We start from the raw sequence: 22,705 nt of genomic DNA on the forward strand, positions 1-22,705 counted from the left end.
CAAAAGGCTTTCATCTACATCCATAGTTTTTGTGTGAAAGTGGACCAAGTCATCAATTCTAAGGAACTTTGGCATAATTATAATATTAGGATGCTACTAGCAGCTGAATACTGGCATTTCACAGGGACTTCAAAAATTAAAAAGTAATTTAAAAAATAATAAAAAAATAAGGTATTCATTCATTTTTACGCAAACTCTTGTAGGTAGGCCTCTGCCTAAAGACCCTAGTGTTAAGGCGTTGAGTGGAAGAACTAAACGCTGCGCTTTGTTATTTTAATATAATTGATAGCCCCGAGTGGGAATCGATCGTGGCGTTTTTCCGACGCCATGCTGCTGCACCACGACGTTCTCCATTTGTAATTTATTATCTATGTACTTAATAAAATAAAATATCTTCACACCTCTTATTTCTTATTCCATTGACGTCTTGTTATAGAAATAATATTAGGACATTATTGAGACCCACCTCACTATATCTAGTTCAATAAAATCCGTAACGAGAGCTATCTTTGTCTGTCTTACAATTTGTTTTTTGTATTTTTAATTTATTTGTTTAAATTTTTAATATTTTTATTTACTCGCTCTGGTAAAGAGGCATAGTGCAGCGTTGAGTTCCACAAATATGACCATCCTTTGTTGGAGAATGAAGGTTATGTAAATACTTAAGGGTTTGTCACATTATTGTGGTATGAACATATTTTTTATAGCAGTATGTGTTAGCTGAGTAACTATATCCATTCAAGCTTTCTGTTATTACTGTGCTAGCTACATCAATAATCATAATAGAATTCAAACCTAGATGTAAATAAAAATTTCTTCAAGTTCTACACAAGTTGTGAACAATTGTATATCTATATGTGCACCTACTATTAATAATAAATCAAAGTCCCACAAGAAATATGCAAATATTTTTATTTTATCTCAAATAAATCTACAAAAATAATTCACGTTCACGAATATCGATTATAAACACAAAAAAAAAACAAACAATCGAATGATTATTCATAAAATGCAAATAGCCATAGATAAAATAAAATGGTCAAAACGTAAACATGCTATGGAAATATGAATAATTTATCTGTGCTCAAATCGATATTCGATGGGCGTGGTCCGACCACACCTACTTATGAATCCATCTCTCTCCCTCTGTACCTCTCGCTTTCACACTCTTGTTACAAAATGCTATTTAATGACGGCCTTTATTCGCTTTTATTTATAGACGCATTATATATTGTCATATTGTTTGTGTTTCTGTCATATTATTATTATAGTCATATACTCGTAGCTACTCTATGGCATGAATAATGTATGATTAATATTATATATTTATGATTAATAGATATTTTTGGTTAGGGTCATATACCTAAATAATATACATATATATGAATATGTTTTTGTGTGTATGACTGTATTTTAAAGAATTCTTTAAACAAATCTCTCTCAAATAAATGTCTCTAAACTTATACAAGTGGTTAAATATGCCTCTATAAGTATTTTTGTAAAACTTTATTTGCGTTGTTAATTCAACTTAGATAACGAAATAAAAAAAAAGTAGGTAAGTGCTAAGTATCTTCGATCTATCTACTCAGCTAGGTAGAGTGCGTTCATAATCAGATTGTACGAAAATATATATATTCTTTATTGCACATAAAAACACATAGGAAATACAAAATTAAAAGTTTAGTGAGCAAAGGTATACCTATAAAGAAGCGTTTTGAAAATATTATAATAGCTAGAATTGAAACCGCCTTCTTGTTAATAACATTAAAGATTTTTTATTTCTATCGTTGCGGATTCAATTCCCATTGTATTGAAAATGTATATTTGTGTTACGATGATCTGACAAGATAAAGTAAATGGTACGTCGATGGCTAATAGCATACAATGCGTCTATTTTTGTAATCTTTAAAGTTAATTTTCATTACATCATTTAATACTTTGTTCCATTGACATTGGGTGATGAGTGGCGGAACTTAACACCGCGCTTGCCTCGCTACCAGAGCGAAAAAATGAAATAATTAAATATTAAAAAAATATATTCCAAATATAATAATTACAGTAATCCAAATTCAACGGGCACGCTTAAAAACCATAACTAAAAAAAACTAAATTGAGCAATAAAAAAGTAGGCACAGACTAAAAAAACAAATAAAAACCGCCTTTCCCTCCAACAAGGCCACTTAAACAATTATAAGAACAATAAACTTAATTATCCTTTTATACCTAATAATTGTTCGTTTCAAATGACACCAGAAATACATTGTTACAAAGATTTCTTCCGTATACTAGTTTTTGAATGCGGCTTCGCCCGCGTGGTCAAATGGAGGTAGCTGCTTGTTCTTATGACGCTTGACCTCTTTGATCAATGGACTGTCCGACACAAAAAGAAGTTTTCAATTAGAGCCAACAGTTCCTGAGATTAGCGCGTACAACTAATTAGATTATTTAACTTTATAATATTTATACAGATAGTAAAGATCCTACTCGTATTATTCAGTTCTATTCCTCAATTGATAATCGAACCCATAACCTTTCACTTTTCAAATTCAGTCGGAAAGCGAAGAATTGAGTGTTTAGACACTTGGATCTCTCTAGGTACCCTGCTATAAGTACTTGGGATTCATCGCAAAGTTGAAAAAATGAACCTAAAGCATGTAATTTTATTATGGCCTATTTGTTATCACTTATCATTTTTTCTACAATAACAACTAAAATACGTAAAGAATAAAAACAATATATATATATATATATATATATATAGTATATTTAATTTCTCAACTAATTATAGGTACTTACTGTATTATATTATGATGGATTACTTTATAGTGGAGGTCTTTAATTTGGTCTTCCGCGATTTTTAATTGACGAATGGTTATTTATTTTACGGTTACCTTGTAAAAATTTTAAGTGCACTTTTTAAGGTCATATTAATTCGCTTTTTTTTGTATATAATATTGTTTACGGTGGGATTAGAACCCGCTTCTGTACGCTCCGATTACTTTAGCTAAGCTATAGAATGTTTTATATACCTCTGAGCTCGCTTACATAGTGGTAATTACCGTTATTTATGTAAATATTTTTAAAACTTATTTACAGCTTTTTGTGTATAGATTAGTTTTATTTATTTTTCAAAGTTAATTTTTTTATTTAAATTTTTTTTGGGTGGAATTCCCTCCTGGACACCCTAACTCCAACGCCTATGATCGATCAGCTTTACGCCTTTGCCGCATATATCTGGGTAGACAGGCAGAATATAAGAAGAGAAGAGAGAGAGAGAGAGAGAACTCAACGCCTCGCTTTGTCCAGTGCTTTTTATCTACTACAAGAGCGATACCTAAATAAATTTAAAATAATCATCCTCTCGAATAGGAATCGATCTCACAAATATCACCATTATAGCTTGAGGCTGTCCCACTACTTCACATTGGCTATCTTAAGTAGCTACAAATAAAATTTAATTTAGTAAATATATTAATTATTATTAACCACCTACACAACAAACAAAAAAAGCATGGCGCCATATTTCCAATGAAATTCTAATACAAAATCAAAACAAACATAGGTACATAAATTAAGTTTTAAATTTATTAATTAATTAAACCGAAACGACTTTGGTTTGCCGCTTAATTATATAAAAAAAAAAAACTTTTAACTACTTTAATTAATATATAAAAATTTAATGATTTAAATTTTATTGTTTTATGCTTCAGTAGCTTTATTTATGACAACACTATTTAAGGTCTATCGTAAAATAGGATTTTAATAGTAATTATTGTAATTAAATGATACAATGTAAGTAACCTATTAGTTTAACAATGTATGAGCCCAATATTGTGTAAGTCATAGGGCGGTGGGTAGTGTATTCGATTCCTACTCGAGTTAACAAATGATTTTTATTTCCCCGTTTTAGTAGATGACGTGCAGCGTTGATTTACGCAGTGAATGTGAATGTCGCTAAATTCATATACTTAGGCCAACCTCTAAAAATTAAAGAAATACTTTAATAAGATCTTCCAGCTTAATAAATACCTACTTATTTATACTTTATCTACTATATTTGTTTTCATTTCCTGGTTTGAGTAACAAGACAAAGAGCGGCGTTAAGTTCCACCACTCAACGTACAATTCCTCGAAAATTGGGTGATACGTGTGAACCGGAGTGTTCCAACTCTAGGTTCCCTGCCTTGCGGGATACTGCGTGAAGTTACTTACATTATCATTTACACACGTCATCTAACTGTTTTTATTAGAAAAACACGTGTAGCTTCTATTTTTCTTCGTACATACCTACTAATTATGTGACTTTTTAACACCTTTTTCGTACTAAACGTATCTGGTTAAATCATTTTTTGACGTTAAATATTTTAGCCACATGTGAGATATATTTAGATGCTCTAAAAATATACCTATTATTTAAAAGATAGGTATTTATTTATAAATATAATAATTGAGAACAACTGAACGTCACAAAGGAAAAAATATTAGATAGGTATACCTGTAATAATTATTTATATACTTTGTTTATTCTATTATCTATAGATTTTATAATTTTTCAACATTGTAATTTATTGTTCTTTAATTTTTTTTCATATTCTCACCGTGTATTCCGCATAGTAAGCAGAAAGTGCTAGGTTCCCAGTGATAAGATACTTCTGTTCCTCACTTTCCGCTGCATTCTATAGGCTTAACAAGGCTAAGCGCGGCGTTGTTAAATATTTCATTTCTCCTAGTAGAAATCGAACTAACAACCGTCGCGCTTACAATCGCACTTGTGCCCCATAACTACGACCGTCTCACATATGACATAATATTATGATCATACTTATCTATATATAGATATCGAACACGCACCTACCTCAGTAGATAAACACCCTGCCGTTCAGTAGTAACGGTCATTTAATACAGGTAATTACGAAAATCACAGATACAATAATAATATATCTAACACTTGGCAGAGGCTGTACATTAATTGTCTTTATCTCACACACACAGACACACACCCATGCGTATACATATCATACACTTTTGTGTGCACACACACATGGAAATGTTGTGTATTTATACGTGTATGTGTATAAATGCACACATCGTAGGTGTTTGTGTGAAGCTGGTTTTAAAAACGCGTGCGTTAGAATTTATTGTGTCAATAATGAGCCGACTATGCGGATTAGGGTTGTACAACATTTTGAAAATATTATTACTTTTGGGATTAACTTAATTAATTGTAGAATAAGCGAAACGGTCTTAAACTATAACATTTTATCCGGGTTTTGTAGAATTTGTTATTTAGTTGATTTTTTATTACTATAATTCAATTAATTAAATTGTATAGTATAGTGTATTGTATAGTAAATGGACAAGTGAAAGTTAAAAAAAATTAAAAAATATATAGCGGCGTATTACTGTAAGATTGTATTCGGTTGTGAGTTCGATTCCTCTCGGAAAGAAAGAATCATTTTTATTTTCCTCCATTTGGTGACAAGACAAACTGCGTCGTTAGATTCCCTTTACCTTACTGCCGTATGCGGGATACAATGTGAATATAAAAATATATAAAACTAAGGTTTCAGTAACTTTGCCACTGAAAAAGGACATGTTAAATTAAGCTTTCTATAATATAATCTTTCTACAAAATTACTATTTCTTTTATAAATATATAATAACATTGTATAATCAAACATGTGCCAACCCTAACACCAATAATCAAAGTAGGCGGCACAACAAAGCCGCCGCGTATCTCCGCGATTACCATCGGGATACTGTACTTGTTCTTAAGAACAAGGCTTATATAAATTAATTCTTTTTTCTTTCTTTCACATTAGCATGGCAGGGAGAAGTTAGTGTTGAGACACTCCACTCTCATGGCATGTTGGCTGGCGGAACACAACTCCGCGCTTTGTCAAAGTAAAAAGATAATAAAGAAAAAAGATTCCTTATACAGAATTCCGCCGACTGCAAATTAGTTTCATAATAAATTTTATCTATATCTGGATGAAATATAAAGTCCTTGCCTCGTCGACTGCAATATTGTTTGTTTGGACTTTGAGATGTAATATAGAAAATTTATTTTTTTCCCGTTTTCATAGAAATATCGAAAAATCCTCCGTTAGTTTGAGTGGGAGCAAAGGCATGAAAAGCATGAGGACTCCCCGGAAGACATGTATGAAGAGGTTGATGTCAGTGGACGAGGCAAAATAGGTATGCACACGTCCTCTCTAGCTATCTTGCAAAGGATAGAGACTGTAGCTATGTACGTATGTCCTTTCTTAGTTCTCCCCTACACTGCCGAATCTACACGACAAATTTTACTTTCTAAGTTCAATAGTTTCGTCTGTAAATTATAAAGATAGAGTATAGAACAAAGCTAGGCGCGTCATTGAGTTCTTCGTGCCATTGAGCCGAAAATGGGGAAAAGAAGTGTCTCAATGGGAAAAATTAAATAAACTTAACATTAGACTCCCAGGTTCCTTCTGCCTACCCTGCTATGGGTTAAAAAACCGCAAGTATAAACTTATTTACAATATAAATCTTCAAACGTCTCAATATTCAAAATCTAATAAAACAGTGAAAACTACAGTATAATGACTTAACAAACAGTTAAGATTCAAATTTACACTGCATTTAAGGTGAAAATTGTATGAATAATTAAATTAAATTACCTTTACATCTTATTGAATAGGTAGTTCTGAAGGATGGGAATGTGACCCGTATTGACACGCTTGTTGATATAACACTGTTTAAAAAGGACGTTTTAAATTAGCGACTACTACCGCGGCATCGGTTAAAGGACGTTCAGAGTAGGGAAGCCATTGGGATTTATCAGAATGGGATAAAAGTATCTTCTATTAATATATATATATATTTTTAAAAGCATTTTATAATAACTTTAATAAGATCATCTTTTTTTTGGCATTCATTTAAGCACTTTCAATTACTTTCAATACTTAGTCCCTAGTCAAATGATTGTTTTTTTCTTCTTATTATTAACTTAAAAAAAAAAATATGTTGATTATTCAACAATGAATTTAATAAGCATTTATAATTATTATGTTAATATTAATTTGTTATAATAAATAATTAGTTTTTTTTAAATTGCCTTTCCACTATCAGATTTATAAAATTATAATAATAAAAATATTACCCTGATTGAAATTTGTTTTTAGATTTTATTTTCTTTATAAAACCTATTTTTTCTAGAAAACCATTAAAAAACAAATCACTTACCAACCTTACATATTTATGGAGATCCTACATATGTCTATAATAGTTAAAACAAATAAAGAAATAGGGTTTGGTCGAAAAATACCTTATTGTGAGAGAGATGTATGTTAGATATTAACACGTTGGAAATTAAGTAGTGTACCTATACTTTATTTAGCTTTATACCTTCCGCATAAAGCAGGGTAGGCAGAGGGAACCTAGTGCTAAAGTACTCCGTTTCTCGTTTCAGAAATAATTCAAATATTTGTACAACTAGGCCACACAAAATCTACTTTATACAACTTATATATGAAAAATATGATCTCTATTTTTCTTAAATTTCTCGTTGAAGTCATTGAGTCATTATTGATAAGAAATTTTAATAAATTATTTGCTAGTTTAGCATTGATGCCAGCCAATGTCATGTAAATACATTAAAAAAATATTGCAGCAAAATATGGATATGGTGAACGGAGTGCCTTAACACTAAGTTCCGTCTGCTTACCCAGCTACGTGTGACATAAAGTGTAAAGCTAAACATATATATATATTTGTTTCGTATCCTATTTACTTACTAACCATATATGTGTAAAATAGGTGTATATTACTATGTGAAAGTAAGATGATATATGATAGTTCTGCAGGCATTCTGTTTGAGTGGCGGTACTCAACGCCGCATTTGGCCTCATAACTAGAGTTGCATGCTTGTGCCCCTGCACCACGACTACCTCTGATAGATATAGTTAATAGCCCTGTATTTTACCTAAATTTAGCAGTTGCCTTGAACTTTAACTTACCTGCACTAAATCGACTATAAATTGACCCAGCATTTCACTTTCATTATTATTTATTTCAATTATTATTATAAAAACTAAAATAATGCTATTTTGTGCATACTACATTAATTTTGCCCTTTACGACAATAAAACTAAAAAAAACACTTTAAAAATTATAAAAAACGATTTTTAAATGAAAAGTTATAAAAATAATTTTATAATTTTGAAAGTATATTATTACACACTTACAAAAATCAAATACTTTTTATGTATATGTCTATAAACATTTTAACGTGACGAGCGTTATACGTTTTCTAAAACAGAAAGACGGATTATTTCAGAAATTAAATAAAAAAAATAAAAAATAAACAATCTACGAAGGCTCAACCCTAAACAGTCAAAAAAGCCTTACCACAAAATAAATATATCTAAAATCCCTTTTTACCGATCTTCAAGTTGAAGTTCAGAGTTTGCCCGCCTCACCCGCACCGCCAAAGGACGCCGCATTCCGTGTTTACGTATCGATATATTATAAAAAACCTCACGTTTTTTTGTTCAGCCACTTTTTCTCATTGGAATTTTAGTAAGTAATCGCAAAGGTAATGATTAGATTGCGCTTTATTCTTAAGAAAAATAATTAAGGCCGTTCTGGTTCACGGGCATGAGGGTGTGATGTAAGCGTGAAGGTTGTAGGTTCGATTCCCACTCGAGGAAATGAAATAATTAATATTTTAATTTCTTCGCTCTGGTGGCGAGATAAAGCGCGGCGTTGAGTACCGCCACTCGACTCACAATGCCTTCAGATTTTTATATTTAAGCCATATTTTTGTATAATTATATAAAACACTATTAAAAATATGCACTATGAAAGTATAATTTAGTTTCTTAATGTATTAAAAGATAGGCAAAATAGTTTATAAAATACTATATTTAAAATATTTATTAATATATTCAGTATGAAAAGGTAAGGGTTTGAAGTAACAACCCAACACACGACTGAGAGCGATGACCCACTCCGCTCTATTTGCCTGTCTATTACACCGTGAAGATATTTAATCGTAATTAATATTTTTTTACTACGACTGAACGTTATACATCCATAAAATAATAATGAACTATTATTTACCTATTTTTACTGTTTTTACTCGTTACGGCCCAATGGACTAAGGAATTTTAATTTATAAACTATATTTAAAGTTTAAACCGATCTAATAAAGCGTAACACTAGGAACGGCAAAGGCTCGATATCTTCCATCATTTGACACTCGGACGCCATGTTTCTTTTTTTTTTTCAATAATATTTCAAGATGGCGTTCGATATGTGAATTTAGACATCAAATTGAGATTTTATCTCGTTCTATCGACCTTGGTGTTGGGCCATTAAAAGTGTGTATTATTTATTTTTTTAAAAATATGTTTAATAATGAATTTGAATGAATGAAGTTAGGTATACCATTTTAAAGAACGTTGTTCGACAAATTTGCTATAAATATTGCTGTTTCATTGAATTGTCTGTAACTGTACTTCGTCAATATAGATATAGTTATTATTTTAAAATGATATTATTATTAGAAAACAAAAGTAATGCAGATTAGTTATTAATAATTATGTAGATCAAGCGGTTGAAGCCGCGAGCGGGTCGCTAGCTATTAATAAATTAATATTGGCCGCATCGTGGCATTTATACTAGGCACGACTACATGCGTGACTGCCCTCGATGGTCGTGTGAATTCTACTTAGACGAATATTTAGATATAAAAAACAATTTTTCAAATTGTATAGCTTTAAATTATCATATTTATCCAACATTCAGTACCTCTAATATGGATAATAGATTCTAACACTTTTTTCTACTCTTTGTGCAGGATAAAGCGTGAAGCTACAGTAGACCTTATCTTATGTTTTAGAAGCTGAATCTCAGTAGCTAATGTGATATTACTAACCTATTCAGTGTGTTTTACATACGGGTATGTATTAAATATAGATACGTAATCCTATTTTACATTTTATCTCTATGAATTTTTATTCCTAATCATTTTGAATTAGCATTTATCTGTAATTTTATTCAAGAAAGATATAAAAATTAACCCATCTTTACATCTCCAGCATTTGAAAAGGTAGTCAGAACCTATAATTAACACACTCCTTTCTCTGTTATCCACATGAATTTGAGGCTGTCGTGGCGAATGGGCTCAAGCGTGTGACTGTAAACGCGACAGTTGTTTGTTCGATTCCCACTCCGGGGAATTAATAATTATTTATTAATATTTTCATTTCTTCACTCGCAATGTTTAAAAAAAATCGCTTTAGTGGCGAACAGAGTGTATTAACACTAGATTTCCTCTGCCTATATGTGGGGCACAGCGTGAAGCTGAAAAACAAATTTGAGATATTGGGTATGAGTGGCGATTCAAAACACGGCGTTAGTATTGTGTTACCAAAGCTGAGATATGAAACAAAAATATTATCATTGGAACTCGATTATGTTTTATATGTGATTTATAAAAAATGGTATCTTTATTTCATTTATTCATATGTAGGTACATTATCTTTAGTAATAAAATTTCAATCTAAAATTGCTTGTAAAACTCTTAACTTACAATGATAAAAGCTTAAATGAACGTTTCGATTTCGGAAATAAATGTAAAACATACGTAATGTCACCAATTGTCTAAATTTATCTTGAAAGTTATGTTTCATGTTAAATTTCTCTAAATGTAATTTCATTTGGATAAAGTAAACTAAACACTTTTTATTATGTTCGATACTATAGATAGTTACCTTGTTTTGATTTATTTTTGTCATTTTTTAATATTCACTTTCTGTGAAACTTGGTGGGGAATGGAGTGTCTTGACACTAGGTTCCTCCTGCCTATCCTTATATGCAATGCAATATACATGTTCTCGTGACGCAAAATAGTAGAATTTTATTTAATTATGAATTCATTATCACTGTATTAATTTCTGTATTTATTGAAATAGGCAAAAAACCTGGCGTTAAATTACTCTGCTCTCCAAACACACATTACAAATATAGGAACGAAACCTAACGCCGCATCTTATTTAACCAAGACTGATAAAGCACCTTCATACACCTACTTATAAGAAACAATTATAAACAGCATTTGGTCTCTACCATTACCATACCAATATTAAGAAAATACCACCAAAAAAAACATATTCTAGAAAATTAAAATCGCTTTCCCGCTACTTTAGTGTTCACCCGAGTCCCGGTAGCGACTAGCGTGTTTAATACAGATATTATTAATATGATAAAGCCTAATGACTTGTAGCTTTTCATTCTCACGGTGACTCATTGTGAAGGCATGACGACCGAGAGGGTATTAAGTTCGTATCCGGATATATTATGTAATTTGTCTTATCTCTATTCTAGTCTTTATTTAGCTTCATGATGTTTCTTTAATATAGCAGGGAAACTCAGTGTTGAGACACTCCGTTCCCCAATTATCAAGACATTGAGTGGTGCTATGCTGTTTTGCTACTAGAGCGGCGATGAAATTAAAATAAATCATTTCTCCAAGTGGGAATCGAACCTACAACCGTAGTATTTATAGTATGACGACAAATTATCGTGCCTGTCAACGGAATATTTTTTCTTTTTGCCTACTGCCTACTACTAACTATGGGACTATAATTATGCACTTTTAGTAAGAAATACAATTAATTAAGCTTTAACGTTTTATAAAATTTAAAAAACTCCAAATTCCTCTAGAATCTAGATATTTCATATTACCTAAGGAATAGCCACCTATTAGTCCTTGTCGTCTCTATGCAAATATAGAAGGCAGACGGCGATATGTATTGACCTACATCTATATACATAGAAAAGTAAACATTATGAAAGCTGTCTGTTCGTTCTTGCAAATCAAATAAAGTATATTGGTAGCTAAGGTACGGATTTTTTTATTGTTTTACACGTGAAGGTCGTAGGTTCAAATTTGTATGAACCAAATTTATATTTAAATTATGAATGCAATTGTTAGAATTTGCTCTCCGTAAAGCTATACGGCAGATATTTAAAGTTTTTTAGTTAAAAATTCTTTGTGATATGAATAAATTTTTACATTATACGTACAAAGATTTTATTGTATTATTATTATTTTCTTTGAAATAGTTCATAAAGCTTCTTAAAAGCGGTAATCGAACCTGTGTTCGTCTCTATATATATTATTATGGTTAAAAATATTCGTTCTAATGCGGCACTAATCCTCACTTTAGTCTCACTCAGTAACTAATAAGCTATTTTGACAGTAACAAAAAAGTGTATGCTACTGTACTTATTAATTGGGCTGTTCATAACTAAGGTATATCATTGAAATATAAATAAAAAAATATTTTTGCTATTTGGGTATCCAGGTAAATATATAATACATGTCTCCTCCAGAAATATGTGGATAATGATAATGATATCTCAAAAATTCTTAAATGGATTTTGATAAAACGTTGACTAAATTTGTGGACAATATTGAAACGTATATACTCTTATGAAATTTAGCATACGTCATCTAAGACTCTCATCGTCATTATTATCATCATCATCATCATATCAATATCATTTCACAAAAAATATCTGTTAAGCTGACATAGGTATTTACATGTCGAAATGATAACCTAATTTTTTAAATCGGATAAAAGTGCAGATAAATCAAAAATATGGAATTCTACTCTGCGCCGTAAATTGAATGGAGACAGAACTCAACGACGTGCTTTGTCTTGTTATCAGAGTTTAAAATATTATACATTTCATTCTCCCGAGTGGAAATCGAACCCGCAACGTCGCGTTCACAGTCAGACGCTTGTTGCTGGACGTCCTCATTTATTTTTTAAAATATTTATTTTTTAAATAAAAAAATATTTCATTTAAAAATAAATGGCACAAACGAAGCTGGATACAAAATACAATACGAGCCGTATTTACGTAAAATGATATAAAGGTCATACTGCTGTTTATGTTTAGTGTATTTCAATTTGAATACTTTATATGTCGGATTATGTATTCTGAGCAGCTTACCGTTAGGTTTGATATACACTGAGACACAGATATTTTTATAAAAATATATAATTATATGTTAAGGTGTATATTACATATGTATATGAATATACCAGAGGCCAGTCGTGGCGCATAGGCAAAGAGTGTGACTGTAAACGCGACTGGTCGTGGGTTCGATCCCCACCAGTAAATAAAATATTTATTTAAATGAATATTTTCATTTATTCGCTCTGGTTTCGAATCAAATAGCGGCGTAGAGTTCCGCCATGAGTAACGTGGAAAGTGGGAAACAGAGTGTCTTAACACTAGGTTCCCACTGCCTACCTTGCCTTGTGCGGGATACAGCGTAAAGCTGATTTTTATGACTATAACTTTTATGTGTTTATTATACTTTTAAGCTTGTAAACTTAAACAGTATAATTATTATTATTCTTTCTTATGAAGAGTGTAATTCTTAAAATCTAAACACGCAATATTTATGATTCTAAGAAAAATAAATATAATATTACATTAATTTAAAAAAGAAAAATTTAAAATACTAAATTATAAAAATTTTTCAAAAATCCTAAATATTTTTACTTTATACAGAAGACATCAACGAAGGTAAAGCTTAATACTCACTGTACAACAAACTTAATCGAAAATATTGAAAAGTAACAAAGAAATCGACAGATCCAAGCTACTGTAAAGGATTTATGACAATGCTAAGGAGAAACGAAAAAATCATAGGCTGTATAAGTTATAAGCCTTTATGAGAGAAAAAAAAGTTAGCTGTCACTTTGACATGACAGTCGACTCCTGTATATTATCTGTATGATACACTACACCAGTATTTTAAATTAATTTAACAGAAATTAAACATAATAATTTAATATTTTGTATTCTCTCTGTTAATGGACGGAGTGTTTTATACTAGGTACACACTGTCTACTCTGCTATTTGATGAAACAGCGTAAACAACTAAAATAATATAATAAGTATGCATTAATTTTCCTGACTATTTTTTAAGCATCACCTTGGGACAATCCGTTCCCATTAAACAATACCGGTTACCGCTGAATTCATATCATACCGCCTTGGAGGCATTGTGTGTTTAGTGGCGGAACTCAACGCCACGCTCTGCCTCCTTATGTGGCATCATTTACTCGAGTGGGAATCGAACCTAAATCCTGTCTCTCTGTCTCTTTTACAGTCGCACCCTTGTGTCTCTATGCCACGGCTGGCCTCTCATGACTAAATCTGTTATAAAAAATAATGAATCATTCTGGCGCCAGTGACTTCATAGTAAAACGGTAAAACGCAAAGATGCATGACGATTAATTATTTATTATTTATAATACTTAATATATACAAGTCGTCAACCGTTACTTTGCTTGCGCTTAAGATGTAAAATGGAAAACACAGTTTTATTCCGTTCCTTAAGGAATTCGAAAAATCCTCTCTCAGTTCTTTCCATTCTTTAATCTACCTTTTTTCAGCTTCACGCTGTATCACACGCATAGCAGGGTAGCCAGAGGGAACATGGGAACCTAATGTCAAAATACTCCATACTCCATGAAGACGCTTCGTTTCCCACTACGCAAAGCGCAAGATATAATAAAATTATTTGTATAAGAACATCAATTTTTCTCAACACGCTCGAACGCCTATTCATTATAAACACCTATGTATATTAAAAGAATGGGACCGTCCCAATATACGTACGAGTAAGTACCCACAACCAGAGCTTCGTGAGAAAATTCGTACAAAACAAACAATAAATATTAGTAGATTAATGGGCAATATTTGTGGACAACGCCGCGGTATTTACTATATAAAGTTACGATGAAATTGTTCTGACACCGTTTTAAATATTTAGTTTGCTTATCGGATTCCTTGACCTTTGAATTTTGATCGTTGGCCAAAATTGTTTTTTTTTTTGGATTTCTTTCTGACCATTCCACGTGTTCTACTCCGTTCTTCACTCACTTCCTTAACACCACTTAAAAAGTGTATGTATGGTTCAACTTTAGATTAAATTTTGATATTTTTTTAGCTTCACGCAGTATCTCGCATATATAAGGGAACGCAGGGGAAACGGGGAACCTATTATTAAGACATTCCATTGCCCACGCACCTCTCAATTTTTGAGACGTTGCATGTTGAGTGAAAAAACTAAAAGCCGCGCTTTGTCTTTTCACTATAGCGAGGAAATGTAAATAATTTATTCCTTGAATGTGCCTTAGGAAGCTCAAGGAATAAGGTATTCCACAACAAAAATCTTAGCTTTACTTATAAAGCCAAGATTTTTGTTGTTAGTAATAACAAACCTCCAACCATCATGTATACATACGCTTCCCGACTGCGCCAAGACGGTATTAAAAATCTTCAATAAAATAAATCCTTAAGAATTTTAAAGGAGTTTCAACACATGTAACTTGTAAAAAACTGGTCTGGACTGTCGCCACCGTCAGCCCTATAAATCATTAGGGTATATAGACCACTGGCGTGGTCACTGACCTACTGTGTCGAAAAAAAAATGAGAAAAAAAAACACAAGATTCTCTTTCATACCGGATATCGGAGGCGACAAAAGTGTGGCGCCTAGTTCTTTTTTATATTATTCTGTAATTATTGAAAAATCAACCCTAATTAAACAAAATAGGGTATATTTTGGGAAATTTTATGGGTATTCTAATAATTGTCACCATACTTTCCTTTTGTCTTAGAGGCCTCAGGTTACAAACAAAAAGTAGCTTAAGTAAGCGATAAAGGTCCTTAGTTTTAAGTTTATTGAAAATTCATTTTTGGCAAAAATATGGGAATTTTGTATTTTAATCTCAAATTATTTGGAGTGGAATCCAATAGTTTGTTGCTTATATTTTATTGCTAACCTGTTTATATTTGACTGTCCAGTGAAAACGAAGTAAAACGTCAATATAAAGAAACACAACGCTTTACGTATTCAATTCAATAGATAAAATTATATACTTTTTCATTCCATTTTATTTATTCATATCCTGATGTTTATAATATTTTCTACTTCCCATTACAATTACTGAAAATATCGATGTTATTTACAAAAAAACACAACGACAAATGTCACATAAAACGTGAGTAAACGTAAGAATTTCTATAAAAAAAAACAAAAGAAAGCACATGACGCATATTTTTAAAAGATTAAGGAGCCCAATCCTCAAGGCGCCGGTCTTATCAGTTCGCAAAATATCTTCGCTAACAATATTTTGGCTGTATACGTCACTACAAAAAAATGTGCGTGCCTGACCGATGCTAGAAAAAAAAAGTATTGTCAAAATAAACGTAAAAACGAAAGAAGATGTCAGTTGAATTTGACAGCCGTCAAAGTGGGCGTTGTTTGTGGCAAATTATGATTGAATCGTTAGAAATTTGGAAATGTGGGTGTTTCACATAAACACCCACATTTCCAAATTTCTAACGATTCAATCATAATAAAAAAAAGTAAGGATGAAGATAAATTTCATGCAATTTCTTAATAGTCTTTAACAATTTATACGGTTTGTCGTAATATTTATGATTTTTAATAGGTATAATATACCAACTACATACAAAATTGATAGTTTGTAAATTTTTGTGTTTAACATATTTTTGTGTTTAGAAGCCTAAACTATACTTTGAATTATTTTTAAATATGGTCACGAGATCCCAATATTATTCAGAATAAAACATATTTTTGGGTCTTGATATGTATCGTTATGTACAAATAATTAAAATATGTAAATATATAGGGTACCTACATGTCTGCCGCATGTCTAAGGAGTCATTGAGGAAAATCTCTACTGATTAGACTACAAACTCTAAAAGATAAATTAGCAGACCGAAACTGGAGACGGTAGACAGATCTAGACCATTAATCGCCACGAAATAATCAAGAGTAGAAGAACTGGAGAGAGACCTCAGCTTAACAATGGGAAATTACAAGTTAGTATATTTAATAATAATAAAAAATATGATTATGACACGTCATTACAAAGATAAATATGGATGATTTATATTTCCAAATCACAAATTACGAACTTGCTTTTTTTTATTTATAGAAACATTATAATTTTATTTCTCTGCTCTGATAACAATACAAAGCGATGCGTTGAATATTCCCAGGTAAAACGCAATATCTTAGCACTAGGCTCCCTCTGCCTATCCTCCTATATGCGGGGAACCTATTACAAAAGTAAGAACCAAAACTACCAACCAAATGAATCGCCAATCCTCACGTTATATTAGATGGAGGAGCGAACGGGTTAAAAAAAACTATTATTATCGTCCCATAAAAGACATAAGAAAAAAGGGGCCTTTCCTTATCTCACCACGGCGCCAAGGTAGCGAGGCGGGGTAAAGGTTTTTTTTTATACTTATTTCACCCGAAGGCAAAAATGCATCGACATAATTGACACAATTTACGTAGCAGATAAAGGAACTTTTATATTTAAAGTTGGTTTTGGATTTTTGCTTAATTTAAATATAGTTTGGGTTGGTAACTAGATGATGTGTAGGGTGGGTGGACGTTTCTTGACAAGATCTAAAGGTTGCTGGTTCAATTCTTGTGTAGACATTTTTATAGCTTCACCATTTTTACTTTCTTTAGTAAAATAAACAAAAAAGCGCAGAAATACTATATAAATAAAAATAATAAATAAATAAACTTTCTTCATATGAAATTGAGTTAAGTTCAACTACTGAACACGCAACATCCCAAATTTGGGCACAAAGTGGACAAATAAGTAAAGAAGTGTCTAGGCACTATGTAGTGCCTCTCCTCGTTCTCCTATACAAGCGACTTTACCACTAGATAGTAGTTATCTGATAATCAAAATCATAGATATCTAAATTATGGCATATCAATTTGAAAAAAACTCGGCGTTGAGTTACGCACGTAATGCTTAAGACCCACATACTAAAATTATTCAAGATATCTCCATATATCTATAAATAGATTACCGGCTGCAATTCCCTTTCGTTTCCATCCGCGGTGCATGCTCTCGAGTGTTTGATCAGGCCGCTATCTTCAACAGTCAGTAGGTTTAGCTTTGTAGGGAAGGCAAAAGTATTTACTTGAAAATCTTAGGTTCTTAATATGTTGTGGTTTCGAAAATAATTGCGAGAGTATTTTCACAGTATTAGATTGAAAATAAATTAAATTAGTGGGTTCTATCTCCATTCGGGGGATAGATTATTTTTATTTTATTTTCTTCACTTTGATCGACAAAGTTTTGAAGAAAGAATGTCGAGACATTGGGAGAACGGAGTGTCTTGACACTGGATACCCTCTCAAATTATCTGTCAAACTTATTAGGAATTTGCATAAGATTATTTGTTAAGAAAAAAAAAGCCTAAAACATTTTAATGAATTTATTAACTATTTAAATATAGTTTTAAATAGCTTCAACACTCAGAGAAATGTCGACTTAGAAAGTGAAGAACGGAGTGTCTCAACACTAGGCTATCCTGCTATAAACGGGATACAGCGTGAAAGTGCATTTTGTATTACACATTGATTTATTATAACAATACATATTAAGCTACCAAATTAGTCTTCCGTCGGCAACTTAAAGTAAAAAGCTCAATAAAAAAAATCAATAATTTCTCACTTAATTAGATCAAAATCTTGGGCGCCTCGTGTCCAAATGATTTTGAAATCCGATAACGATCTGAGTAGTTCCGGTGGGTACAGTCCACCGCTTAAGTAATGTTACTTTAAGAATTGATGTTTAAGAATTAAAGTAATATAGGCACTTAGTCAGTTTAATTGAGTCTTTTTTTTTTATTTTCTCCCACGCTTTTCCCGCATATTTTATGACAAGCAGCTTAACCTAGAGTTAAGACACTCGTTTCCCTACTTTCCGTCCAATTTTCGAGAAAGTGCGTGTTGAGTGGCAGTACCTACTCAATTTTCTGTTGCCAAAGTTGCTGGTTTGGTACCAGAGCGAGGATAGGAAACAAAAATTCTCTGACTGGGAATCGAACTCATTTGTGTTTATCGTCCGTGTTCCACAGCGCCACTAAGATAGCCTAACTAAATTTACTGCAGATATATATCGGGTTCGAATCCGGCAGTGGGACCGTTGCAATTTAATTATGTAAGCGTTTACTAGCATTTTTGTACCAGCCAAGTAGTAAAATGAGAGATTCCAACCTACCAACTACGCAAATCTTGATATTATTTATGGAATATGTCGTCACTTATGTCACATACATCTCTCTCTCTCTCTATATACATAGAGTAGAGTAATTGGTCACTAAAGTCTTGTATTTTTTCTGCCGTTTTTAACAGAAAATATAGGTATAATAAATCGTATATCTGTCTGCATGTAGGTACCATAAAGTGCGTGGGAGTCAATCTAAATAAAAAGTTCTAATGTCCCTTTCATTCTCAATGAAGCTATTATTTAGTTAATATTATTAGATTCGTCGGTGGTCTTTTGGAGGAAAGTTGTTTTATACAATTTTATAGTCTAAAACTATTTTAAAATATTCTAAATAATTTAATCCTATTAATTGAGAATAAATTAAAAGAAATTCTTGTCTGTTAATAATATGTAGCTCGATGTGATGAGATGTGATGGTTGTGGGTTCAATTCCAAATCATGGAAACTCTCGTATCCATATGTTTTTAGTCTAGTCGAATAAAATACAGCGTTGGGTTACATCAACGTTCTTTGTGCCTAAAAGCAATAAAAAATAAATCTTAACACTACTTTTTTAGTATCACGTATATAACTTAGTAGATTGAGGGAACCCAGTGTCAAAACACTCAGTTATCCACTTTTAGCTCTATTGTAGAGGCATTGCGTAGCTCAATGCCGCATTTTGCTCGCTCGTTCAACACTCGTTCCTCTCAGAATTGTTTTATAGAGAAAAACACTACATGTTTATTATATGCAAGACATGTAATGTATATGAAGTAAAACAGGTTTTTATAATAGTAGCGCACAGCTGCGTTTTATTAATGTAATAATTTTTGTATTTTATATCTATTTTGTAGGTATTTACGATTAATTTGTTTGTTTTTCACGGTGATTAGTTATTTAATTAAGTAAAGATCGTCATGGTGCAGTAGACATTCACTGTGTTCACTGTAAGTCATAGTTGCTAGTTCAAATACAATTTTGCTACAATTTTCCTGATTTTACAAAGCCCGGCACTTTTAACTGCCCTCAGTGGAGTAGGCAGAGGGAACCTAGTATTAAGACACTCATTGTTTCATATTTTCCGCCAAATTCTGGAGGAATTAGAAATCGGAATTCAGGAATCTCGATATAATTTTTAATTTTCGAGAAATTTGTGGACTGACATACGTACTCTTACAAAATTTAGAATACATGCTTAAAATACTAAATAGATCGTCACACTCAAATATTATCCAATTACAACCAAACCACATACCTACATACACGTTAAACTGTTAACCCTTTTTTAATTAAAGTTGGTTAAAAATACACCGAAAAATACTATTTCCGCCGGAACTACTAATTAGTCGTTAAATATAAATTTTCATACAGTAGCTAATCAGTCCGATTAACTAAGTTTTAAGTCAAATCTAACGTTAATGAGTGAAATGAATAAATTCTAACACAAATTATATTTGTTAGCCGATAAGCTGTCAGTTTTGTCAATTTTTTCGGTAAATTACCTAAAAATTTATGTGGGACAGATAAAAAGTCGATGTTATGCTAAATAGGCTTCTAGGCCGGAAGAGAGAGAAGGCGTCGTATAATAATTATTTGGAATTTATTTTTCTTATTAAAATTGTATAGGTTTGGTTAGAAGGTCCTAGTTAGAAGGTATTCATTCGTTAATCTTATACCATAAAAGTAAAAAAAGTAACTATAAAGAAAAAAACAACGATTACTTTTAAAGGTAAATGAAATCTCCTTCATGTTTCTATTAAATTTTGAATTCGGACATAAGAACAATTTTAACAAACTTAGAAAATATTTTTATACAGATATTTAAATAGAGAGAGGCACAAGTGTGTGACTTTAAGCATACAGGTTGTAGGTACGTTCAATTCCTACTCGAGGAAATGAAATACTTAGTATTCTCATTTTCTCGCTTTGGTACGAACGTAATGGTAACAAGGCTACACCCGGCTTTAAGTTCCGCCACTCAACACGCAATGCCTCCAGAATTTGCCGGAAAGTGGGGGACGGAAGTGTCTTAATGGAAACAGAGTGTCACTAGGCTCCCAGGTTCCCTCTGCCTACCCTGCCATGTGTGGCATACAGCGGGAAGCTATAACAAAATAATTTAGTTTTTTAGAAGCTTTTATTAATTTGCCGTGTTATTATGTGTTAGTGTAAGTGAAATCTTGCAAGCTCAATTTAATCCACTTTTGAGTTACGACTTCAGTTCTGATGACAATGAAATTATATATAATCAATATTGTTCTCAATCCAAAATGTCCGCCGCAACAAAATGGTGGATTACAAATTTTTGTACAATCAACTTATAATGGGTATCAAATGATTGGGTTTAATTTGTAAAATACAATAAATACAAAATAAAAAATCTAGAAAGCTCATTTTAAATTATTTTTTTTATTTGAATGAATAAATTAAAATACTTCACAAAGACATTCCACTGATATTGGTCCAAGTCCTCCCTATTCTTCAAAATATGTATTTACAACATTAGGTATTGTGTACTAGATAATTAAATAACTATAAAAATTTATATGATTGTTATTTTAGAAAAAAACATTGTAATATGCATATTTACTAATTTAATGTCAATTAAATGATAATTGGCATATCTGAGGGCTATAAACAATAAGCATTGAATTTCTAACATAACGATTTTTCCCTTTGTATTTTCCATTTTAAGCATTTTTCTATAGCAATGTTCTAACAAACTAAATTAAACATATGTTGATGAGTACATACAGGTGGCACAGATAAAATGATTTGCGAACAACCTACAGCTACCGTAGTTTGCTATGTGATAAGCTATCTTCTAACATATGTCCGCATTAGCCCCCCCTCGATACTGTACCCACTATAATGGAGCTACAAGGTGAAACTATTTAAATAACAACCAGCTATGTTGAATTCTGATAACATTTGAAGACATAAGTACAGGTGAAAATAGAAATAAAGGGAGCAAAGAGAAACAAGAGAAAAAAAGGGAACAGTTGAGTTTTTCGTTGGTTTCTCTCATTAATAGGATTGAAGATTCCTCCTCGGGGGAATGATTATTATTTTTCCGCTTTGGTAAGCAAAGCGCGGCGTTGATATTCGCCACTCTACTCGCAATGTCTCCAGAATTGGGCGGAAAATGAGGAACTAATTGCCTTAATACTACATTCTCTACCTACCCGTATATGATGGTAGCATCCTTAAGGTTTTTGTAAGAAATTCTCATTTTTTTTAATAGAGAACATCAAAATCTGTTACTTAGAAGAAAATATTTTTTAAACTTAATAATTTTTCACCTACTTATGTAACTTACCTACTGAACATCTTGAAAATCTTTTGGTCTGTTTATGGTTTCTTGTCATCAGTTATTTAATTTACCTTTATATTCTCATTTAAATGTTCTATGAAATGATTTAAACTATAATTTATTTGCCTTTAATCGCCTCTATTCATCCTCCCCATGGATTAAAACCCACAAAGTCAGGCTATAACTTATTTAAATTTACATTATTAAAAAATCTAAATCGGAATTTAAATATATAGGCATATTAAATAATAAAGAATTAA

The 22,705-nt window shown here is 31.7% G+C and overlaps 1 protein-coding gene across 2 annotated transcripts in view; it reads right to left on the reverse strand.

The window, feature by feature from the left end:
* Window positions 1-22,705, reverse strand: part of tup (LIM1_Isl and LIM2_Isl domain-containing protein tup) — a 41,614-nt gene that overhangs the window by 15,173 nt on the left and 3,736 nt on the right. The window lies entirely within an intron of this gene.

This window comes from Heliconius melpomene, chromosome 10, assembly GCF_056956725.1.
Source record: "Heliconius melpomene rosina isolate 202511_hmr_F chromosome 10, ASM5695672v1, whole genome shotgun sequence".
Lineage (NCBI taxonomy): Eukaryota > Metazoa > Arthropoda > Insecta > Lepidoptera > Nymphalidae > Heliconius > Heliconius melpomene.